This window comes from Elephas maximus, chromosome 1 (genome assembly GCF_024166365.1).
Source record: "Elephas maximus indicus isolate mEleMax1 chromosome 1, mEleMax1 primary haplotype, whole genome shotgun sequence".
NCBI classification, from domain to species: Eukaryota; Metazoa; Chordata; class Mammalia; order Proboscidea; family Elephantidae; genus Elephas; species Elephas maximus.
In genome coordinates, this window is record NC_064819.1 from 85,579,823 (window position 1) to 85,588,180 (window position 8,358).

Consider the following 8,358-nt stretch of genomic DNA (forward strand, 5'->3'; position numbering starts at 1 on the left):
CAAAAGTGTAATATAAGGAACAGAACACGTAGCTTAAGACAAAACGTTTCTAGTTTACCAGTTGCTGTGGAGAACAGAACTGTGCTCCATTAGGTTTTCAATGTTGATTTTTTGGAAGTAGATCACCAGGCCATTCTTCCAAGGAACTCTGGTTGGACTTAAACCTCCAACCTTTTGGTTAGCAACCCAGTACGTTAACCTTTTGCAATTACCCAGCAACTCATTGCACCACCTAAAAACCAAAAGCAAATAAACAAAAGAAACACCCATTGCTGTCGAGTTGATTCCAATGAGACTCCTAAAGCATTAGGGATACAATTAAATCCTCTCGCCTACACTTTCCCAGTTCCTTCCCCCTTCCTTCTCAGGGTTAACTACTATCCTGATTTTGATCTTATCATTCCTGTGCAGGAGCCCTGGTGTCTAAGTGGCGTAAGCATTCAGCTGCTAACCAAAAGGTCAGCAATTCAGATCCACCAGCAGCTGCTTGGAAACCCTGGGGGGCAGTTCTATTCTGTCTAGACACAAACAGTATATAGTATAATTTATATGTTTTACAGATTTCATACAAATAGTTTCACTTTGTGCCTGTTCTTTAAGCTTGAAAGGCTTGATTTGATTTAGGTTTAATATTTTTGGCAAAAATATTTCACGGAGGTTAATATGTACTTTGTACTCAACTTTATGGTTTTGAGATTTATCCTTTATGAAAAATATAACTAGCTCATTCATTTTAGCTGCCACAGGTCTTTCTCATTATGCTTCCAATAATCTCCTTAATGATCCTGATTATTTTTCCAGTTCAATTCTGAACTTTGTCAGTGTTTATTTTTTACCTTTGCTTATATGGATCTCGTTTGTTTATATTGGCTTTCTTTTGGAAATAATTGTTTTCTTGAGAGTTTCCCCTTTTAAAAAGACAATTTCTCATAACTTTATTTTAGGAATTTTATATTCTAGCATAGGAAATAATAATTTAAAAAGTATTTACCACCTCTAACTTTTAAATATATCTTTTGCGCTTAACCTTATTACTTACAAATGTGGAATATTTTCTGTTTAAATTCTCACTGCTAATCATTATGTTAAGGTATAACATACTGAGAAATACATTATAGAAAAATGCAATATTTTGGAAGGTATTCGTTGCTGTTAGTTGCTGTAGAGTTGGTTCCAACTCATGGCAACTTTATGTTACTGCTGAGGGCACGGAGGCCCTCCGGACTCAATGGATCCTTGTCCTTCTCTTGTAAGAATACACAGAGAAGACAGTTTTGGGTTCAACTCTAACAGATTTATTTTACTTGTGACAAGTAAAAGCAGTCATTGAGGGCTCGTGCCCCTCCAAAGGGGTGACTGGAAAAGGGAAGCAAGTCGTGGGCTTATATAGGTTTGTGGGGACAGTAAAGCAATGAATATTCAGTGGCTGCCCAAGGGGAGGGGGTGAGGGATTTCCAGGCACGGGAGTGGTTAACTACATAGACTGTGAGCGCATCTGGAACCCAAGACTGGTGGTCACTTTGGCTGGGACTGAGCATGCCTGGCACCTGTGGATTCTAGAAAAACAACTTAAGACAAACATGTTATTGCTTGATCAGCTAGTTTTGCACATAACAAGGATGTAGGCTGGGGTCTAGGTACTGGCAGTGCAGATTAAACAATGTTGGCTAATGTGTAGGTGCAATTCTCAGCAAGATCAGGGGTGCCATCCCCTTCTGGCTCACTGGCCCAAGTTTTTGTTAACCCTATCTGTCTCATATATGAGTAACAGAACAAAATAGTGCCCAGTCTTGTGCTGTCTTCATGCTCTTTGGTATGTTTGAGTCCATTTTTGTGGCTACTGTGTCAATCCATCTCATTGAGGCTTTCCTTTGTTTTTAATGACCCTCTACTTGGACTCGATGGCACTGGGTTCTGGGTACTTTACCTCTTTAGTTACTATGGGTTTAATAGTATACCAGCCGCTTTTTATGCCTCTGGACCTTGTAGGTAGTACGTTATTCCTGTTCTAATGCATTTAGCGTCAAGGTGGGTCCCTTTGGAAATGCATGAAGCTCAGCAGACCAGAGTTGGAGCCTCATTGTTGTGTAGGTTGATCATTATATCAGGTGATGCTTCCTGGATGTGTTAGTTCTGTAAGCTTTTCCTTTTTCCGTTAATTTCTGTGAGATTAGGCTTGCATGCATAATTATGGCTTTCCTGTGTGATAGTTAGGGAGCCCTGATGGTTTGTTTGTTTTTTCTGTATCATATTTGGAAAACCAGAGGTCCCCCATGTAACCTAACGAAAGGCACCTGCAACAAATTCTCTATTTAGTTCTTAGTAGTATATTGTCTTACCACACACAGATCAGTAGCGCCAGAGTGCCACTCACCTTTTGGTGGCTTGTATTACCAGATCATATTTCTCAAAATCCGTACTGCTAGCCAAAAATTTAAACACAATTAGTAAGCATGCATTCCAATACTGAAAACACATGCCATCAAAACTTTTTAAAAAAAATAAAATTTTGTTAACGAAAGCGTTACCAAACATGATATCCTCTAGCTATTGATCTTTCCTGATGAATGTTATTATTTATAATGCATACTTTTGGGTTTTCATAATCCTAAAAATTATGTGACACATAGTGTATTGGAAGACAAAAATGCTGGTATCAGTCAAAAAGCTGTTTGTGGCAGTTTTTTTTTTTTCAGACTCATTTGGTTTGCAGCAATTTTTTTTTAACACTTATTTAAATTCATTCATTCATTCAACAAATATTTCTCCAGCAACTGTTCTAAGAGCTTGGGATAATGAGTGAACAAAATGGTTGAATATCTCTGCCCTGTGGAGTTTACATTAAAATACTTTGGTTAACTTGAGCTTCCATTTTTTCTTCCTTTTCTCTGTTCATTCACTGAAGAAGATAAATTTCACATTCAAACTAATCTGTTCCCAAAACATGGCTAAAGTCCCAAACAAGTCAGGCTGTGACACAAACCGCCCAGCTACGTTAGGGAAATCAACTATGAACTACTTCAGGGCAGTGCGCGTGGATTCATTACTGTGCCAATGTTTGGTAATGAGTGCCTGCCTGCACTCCTTTTAACAACAACAACAACAACAAAAAATTGCTTTCAGAAGCCTATGAAGTATACGGATTGCAAAATGCTTGGAAAATCTTCCTGCTCTCTACTTTTATTCATTAATATAAAACAGAAAGTAGATAAAACAGAATGTAGTGATAATGAATAGAAGAAGGTATGCCTAAGAACTTTTTCTTATTATCTAATTTGTCAGATTAGCTTAGGCAGGGGTCCCTATTTAGGACCCTGGATCTTTACACAGATGCCTAAGTTTCTGTCCATCACAGCCCTGTCCCAGGTCCTAAGTAGGGACCCCTGCCTAAGCTAATCTGACAAACCCGACTTTCAGCTCCCTTCTATTGCATGGTATTAGCTGTAAAGATTAACTTGTGGCTTAATGAGAAGGAAGGAATCTAGGATAGATGTTTGAGGGGAGAGACAAAAAAACAAACAAAACCCAAAAAAGGTGCCATGGTTTTTCCTGCTGAAGATAAATCAGACTGAGATGTAAGGGAGGCAAAGGCAGGGGAAGAGGGGTACTAACAGGGTGGAGGAGAGTCACCTTGAGATCTCAGCCTTTTTTATGACAATGCACATTTTTAATACTAGTACTTTTGGTGGTGCACTTAAAGGGATAACATCTGCATATCTGATTTTTTATTTTTAGCACTTTCCTGCTTTGCATGATTGTGGAAGCCCTGAACCCTAACTGTGAAGGAGTTGTGTTGCTCTGGGTGGGAAGCATTGGTTTAGAGTCTGACCTCTCTATCTTCCTCACCTACCTTGTACAACCAATTAACGAATTCTGTCAATTTTACCTTTGAAATAATTCTCAATTCTGTTTAACTCCATCCCAGTTCAGGACTCTATCATCTCTCATCCTCCCCCTCTTATTGCAAAGTTCTCCATTTTGAGAGAATAAGGTCACATTTGTGTGTGTGCATGCATACATGTATGTATATAAGCTAATACACATACATGTAAGCATGCATATATAGACACACACGTAGTGTGTATATATGTTAGCTTCAATTGAATTCCATTTATGTTGCTTTTAACTCTGCTGTTTATATTTTGTAGCACATAAGAAAGATCATTCTCAACCTGAGTAATCAGCTAAAGGATTTCCTGAAAGGACAAGGTGTCTCTTCTGTCTGGATATTAATACTGAATCGCTGTTCCATGGTAAGCTGTCATTGTATGAACAGAGATTCATGGGAACTCCTACTATTCTTAAAGTACATTGGTCTATCACACTCTAGCCATCTAAGCATGGCAAGGCCCAAGTATAAGATGAATTATTGGACTTTTTTGCTGCATAAATTGATCTTCCACATAAAAAGACATATTCATATGGGGCACATAACATAGCTTTTCCAGTTTGGATATCAAAATGGAATGGACTGATTGGCTCTTTTAAGCTAGGTTACATTAATGAGTCATCACAGATGGGCAGTTTTCCAAAATTCAGTAGTTTCTGGAGGCAAGTACAAACAGGGAGATTTGATCAAATTCAGTACAGTCATCAATTATTCAGGGATAATATTGAGCACTACTAACCAAAACTTTGCATCTTGTGACTAGAGTAGAATGTTCTATCCATGCGTAGGAAAGATTGAAACAGGGAGTTGATGAATAAGTAGATAATTCTGGAGGTAGCCACAGTTTAACTCAGATGGCTTGCTTAAATGGTTTTTTATAATCAATAGTAAAATTAGGTGTGAGTTTATAATCTAAAACCAGCATAGCAAGAGGATCAGTGTGGTCCTGTGTGGCTTGTGGGGCAGAGTGACATACCTATCATACTGTTAAATTGCTGGTGCTGGCAACCATGGTATAATGGATTGCTTTTTGTGTGGCCTTTCTAGCTATGGTCTTGTAACTCCACCCAGGCCATTTGTTGGGACTGTGATAGGGTAATTGTGGCCCACCAAAGGGATTGGAAAGTTTTGCTATCCTACCGGGCTTGAAATGAGCCACCAAAGAGGTTGGAAAGAGAAGAGCCCACCACCACCAAGGAAGGAGAGACCAGAAGGAGAGATCCATAGGAGAGACCTACAGGGCAGTCTGGCAGGAGAGACACTCGGGAGACAGAGCAGTGGGCTTCCTGGCCCATGAAGCTAGAAACCTGAGTACCTTTGGGCAGAGACTGAGGGCGAGAGAGAGGTGTACCTGTGAGCATGGCTGGGAAGAGGCTGTCCTGATGGAAGAATTGTGCAGTGGTGACAGCCCATGTTTGAATTTTTACCGATGCATGGGCAGTGGCCAACGGCCTGGCTATATGGTCAAGCAAATGGGTGATAGAAAATTGGACTATTAAGGGGACACCTGTATGGGGCATGAACCTACAGAAAGCACTCTAGAAACTTAGAAGAGCGTGCATCAGAGTAGGGTATGTTGATGTCCATCAGAAAAACTCCCTTTCTGGATTGGAAGGTGATTGGAATCAGCAAGTGGACCTGTTGGTACACTCACTTGAGGTGGCCTATTGGGTCCATGAAATGAGTTGACATGAGTGTGCTGCAGCAATGCAGAGATGGGCTGAATCTAGACACAGTTCCCCTTGCACCTTCTGAGGCACAAAATGCCAGTAAGAATCGTTCTGTCTGCCAGCAGGAAAGACAGAGGTTGCGGTTGGCTATGGGGAAGATTCCTTGGGTGGAAGGCCCTGCACATAGCTGACGATTATATTGGATCAATGATGCCGGTGGCACCAGGTGGCTGGCTACAAATGGGTCCTTACAGGAATAGATACTCTGGACTCGGCTTTGCATATCCTGTGACAGAGGCAAATGCCAAAAATACCATTAAGGGATTGGAATAAAAGATGCTGTACCAATTTGGGTCTCTGAGTTGTATATTATCAGACCAAGGAACATACGTTACAGCCCACAGGGTGTAGCGATGGACCAAGAAACATCATATTAAATGGACATACCATGTTGCATACCACCCTCAGAGTAATGGTTTGGACAATTTTAACATTTGTTCTCTAAAACTGTGGGAAGACAAAGGCATGAAGGGCTGGCTCACACACCCTTCATGAGTGTGTGCTCACACTCAACATGAGGGGGACAAAGGGAGGATCACTACTGGACAGATTCTTACCTTCTCTGTGGGGCCTGGGGAAGAGGGGTGGGGGAGGATGCTGGTGCCACTGTACAGTTCTTCCCCACATTAAATAAAATTGCTTTTTTCCTGCCAGATGCTGTGGTCCCAGGACCAGGGATGCAGCTGCGGGTGCTGGAATCAGGGGTGATCTTTAAGCAAGAGACTATGACCATAGCCCTGAACACGTATGTCAGAATTCCCAAGAACCTGATGGGATGGATTGTACCTAACCCCTATCTGGCAAAATTGGGGTAGTGACCCTAATACTTCGCAACTTGTTTTCTCCTTTTCAAAACGGGCAATTGAGAGCTTGACATAATTAACACCATGATGAACCTGTAATTTTTTTTTCTGCTTGCCTTCTCCTTTCCGCGTACTATTGCTAATGACCTTGTTTTGTTCTATCCAGCCACCTGGCCACCTGTGACTTACGACCTGCCACATGAAGATTAGAGCCCAGTTGTCTGGCATATATATCTTTAGCCTGATAAGGAGATGTCTGGCATGTATCTCTTTAGTTTGATAAAGAGTCTATTGTAATTATCTTGTAATGAATAACTCTTCTGGCCATACTATCTGTGGGCTATGTGCCAAAAAGCTGCTTCTGACCCTTGCAACGGTGATATGTAAGCTCTAATGTAAAATTGCCTTTTGGGACTCCATGAAAACAGCCTGTGTTGCTGCTGGATTCTCCATTGGTGTCACCTCCTAAATAAACTTTCTCTTTCTGACTTGGACCATGTTTCATTGGCTTGACTGCTCGAGGGCATGAACCCTAATCAGGCAACAGGGTTGACAGTGAATACTGCCATATTGCCTAGTGGGCAAGTTAGTCCAGTAGTGTTGTGCGTACGTAACCCTACCCAACATGAATGGGAGTGAACTGAGAGGAAAGCCCTTGCTAGGCTGGTCGTCCTACCAGCAATCTGGACTAGCACAGCAGCTGAACCTGTTGTTCCTTCCCAAGGTGGAAAAGTTTGGGTAAAAATCAATGACAAATAGAAGGAAAGAGAAATAATAGATGAAGGTAAAGGAATGAATAAATGGGTTATGTAGTGGCAGAAACCTAACATTATGCTGATACCTTGAGAGAGATTCAGAGCAAGGGAATAATTTCTCAGTTGAATTTTGTGAAAGGCCAGAAAGGGTGAGGATAACCTGACTTTTGGGGAACCTGACAAGATCGGACAGAAACCCGCAGAAGACCTGAATGGCTGGCACCTGAGTAAACTCACCCTTTGGGCTTTTTGCCCTATTGAAGGACTAATTGTTAATGATTGTTTTGGACTGGTAAAATGATTGGGAGGGGGAAGTTAACCTGCAAGTATAAAAGAACCATGGCTAGGAAAGTCAGGGGGTGACCTGTGTTGTAATGGATTGTTTTTTGTCTTGCCTTTCTAGGCATGGTCTTTTAATTCCCATCCAGGTAATTGGTCAGGACTGTGTGCTAGGGTAACTGTGGTCCACTAAGGGGATTGGTCAGTTTTGCCATTCTGCAGCAAGGGGTAGGAAAGAAAAGAGCCCACCACCACCAAGGAAGGAGAGACTCATAGGAGATGGCTCAGTGAGATTCCTGGCCCACAGAGTGAGAAAGCTGAGTGCCTTTGGGCAGAGACTGAAGGCTGGGGAGAAGCCTACACCTGACCCATGAATTTGAGACTTGCTAGTCTTCACAACCTCGGGAGCCATTTTCTTTACATGGTTGATGCATAAATTCTGTGAGAAATTGTAGGGAATTAGGAAACCCAAAGAAGGGAGGAGAGTACTGAGGAAAGATGGAGTAGTTGATGTTAGAGATGATGGAGTGGTACAGCAATTTGGAAAATTTGAACATTTGGAACATCTTTAACCTCTGCTTCATAAGAACCAGCTTTATGCTGATCCTCATAAAAGAAATTATTTGTTTACAACTGATTGAGCTAGCCTAACAAAAGCATTTTCTTTTCAAGCATCTGTGGTGGTTATAAAAAACAAAAAGAAAAATCTTATTATTACAAACTCCATAATAAAAAAGGTTAATTAAACAATATACTAAAGTAAAAAGGAACTTAATGAGCATAAACACATTTTCTTTTCTAGTAATTAACAAAGAAATGAATACAGTAGGTAAAAAATTATTTCAAAAAGGTTATAAGTATTAAACTATTCCAATTATTGGTATAAGAAATAAAAAGTTAAA

General features: G+C 40.7%; 1 long non-coding RNA gene across 1 annotated transcript in view; it reads left to right on the forward strand.

Annotated features, from left to right (window-relative positions):
• Window positions 1-6,628, forward strand: part of LOC126077828 (uncharacterized) — a 31,858-nt gene extending 25,230 nt beyond the window's left edge. Inside the window, exons 2-3 of the long non-coding RNA XR_007517876.1 lie at window positions 4,149-4,253; window positions 6,274-6,628. This is a non-coding gene — a long non-coding RNA (uncharacterized LOC126077828). The remainder of the gene's footprint in view (window positions 1-4,148; window positions 4,254-6,273) is intronic.
• The last annotated feature ends 1,730 nt before the right edge of the window (window positions 6,629-8,358 follow it).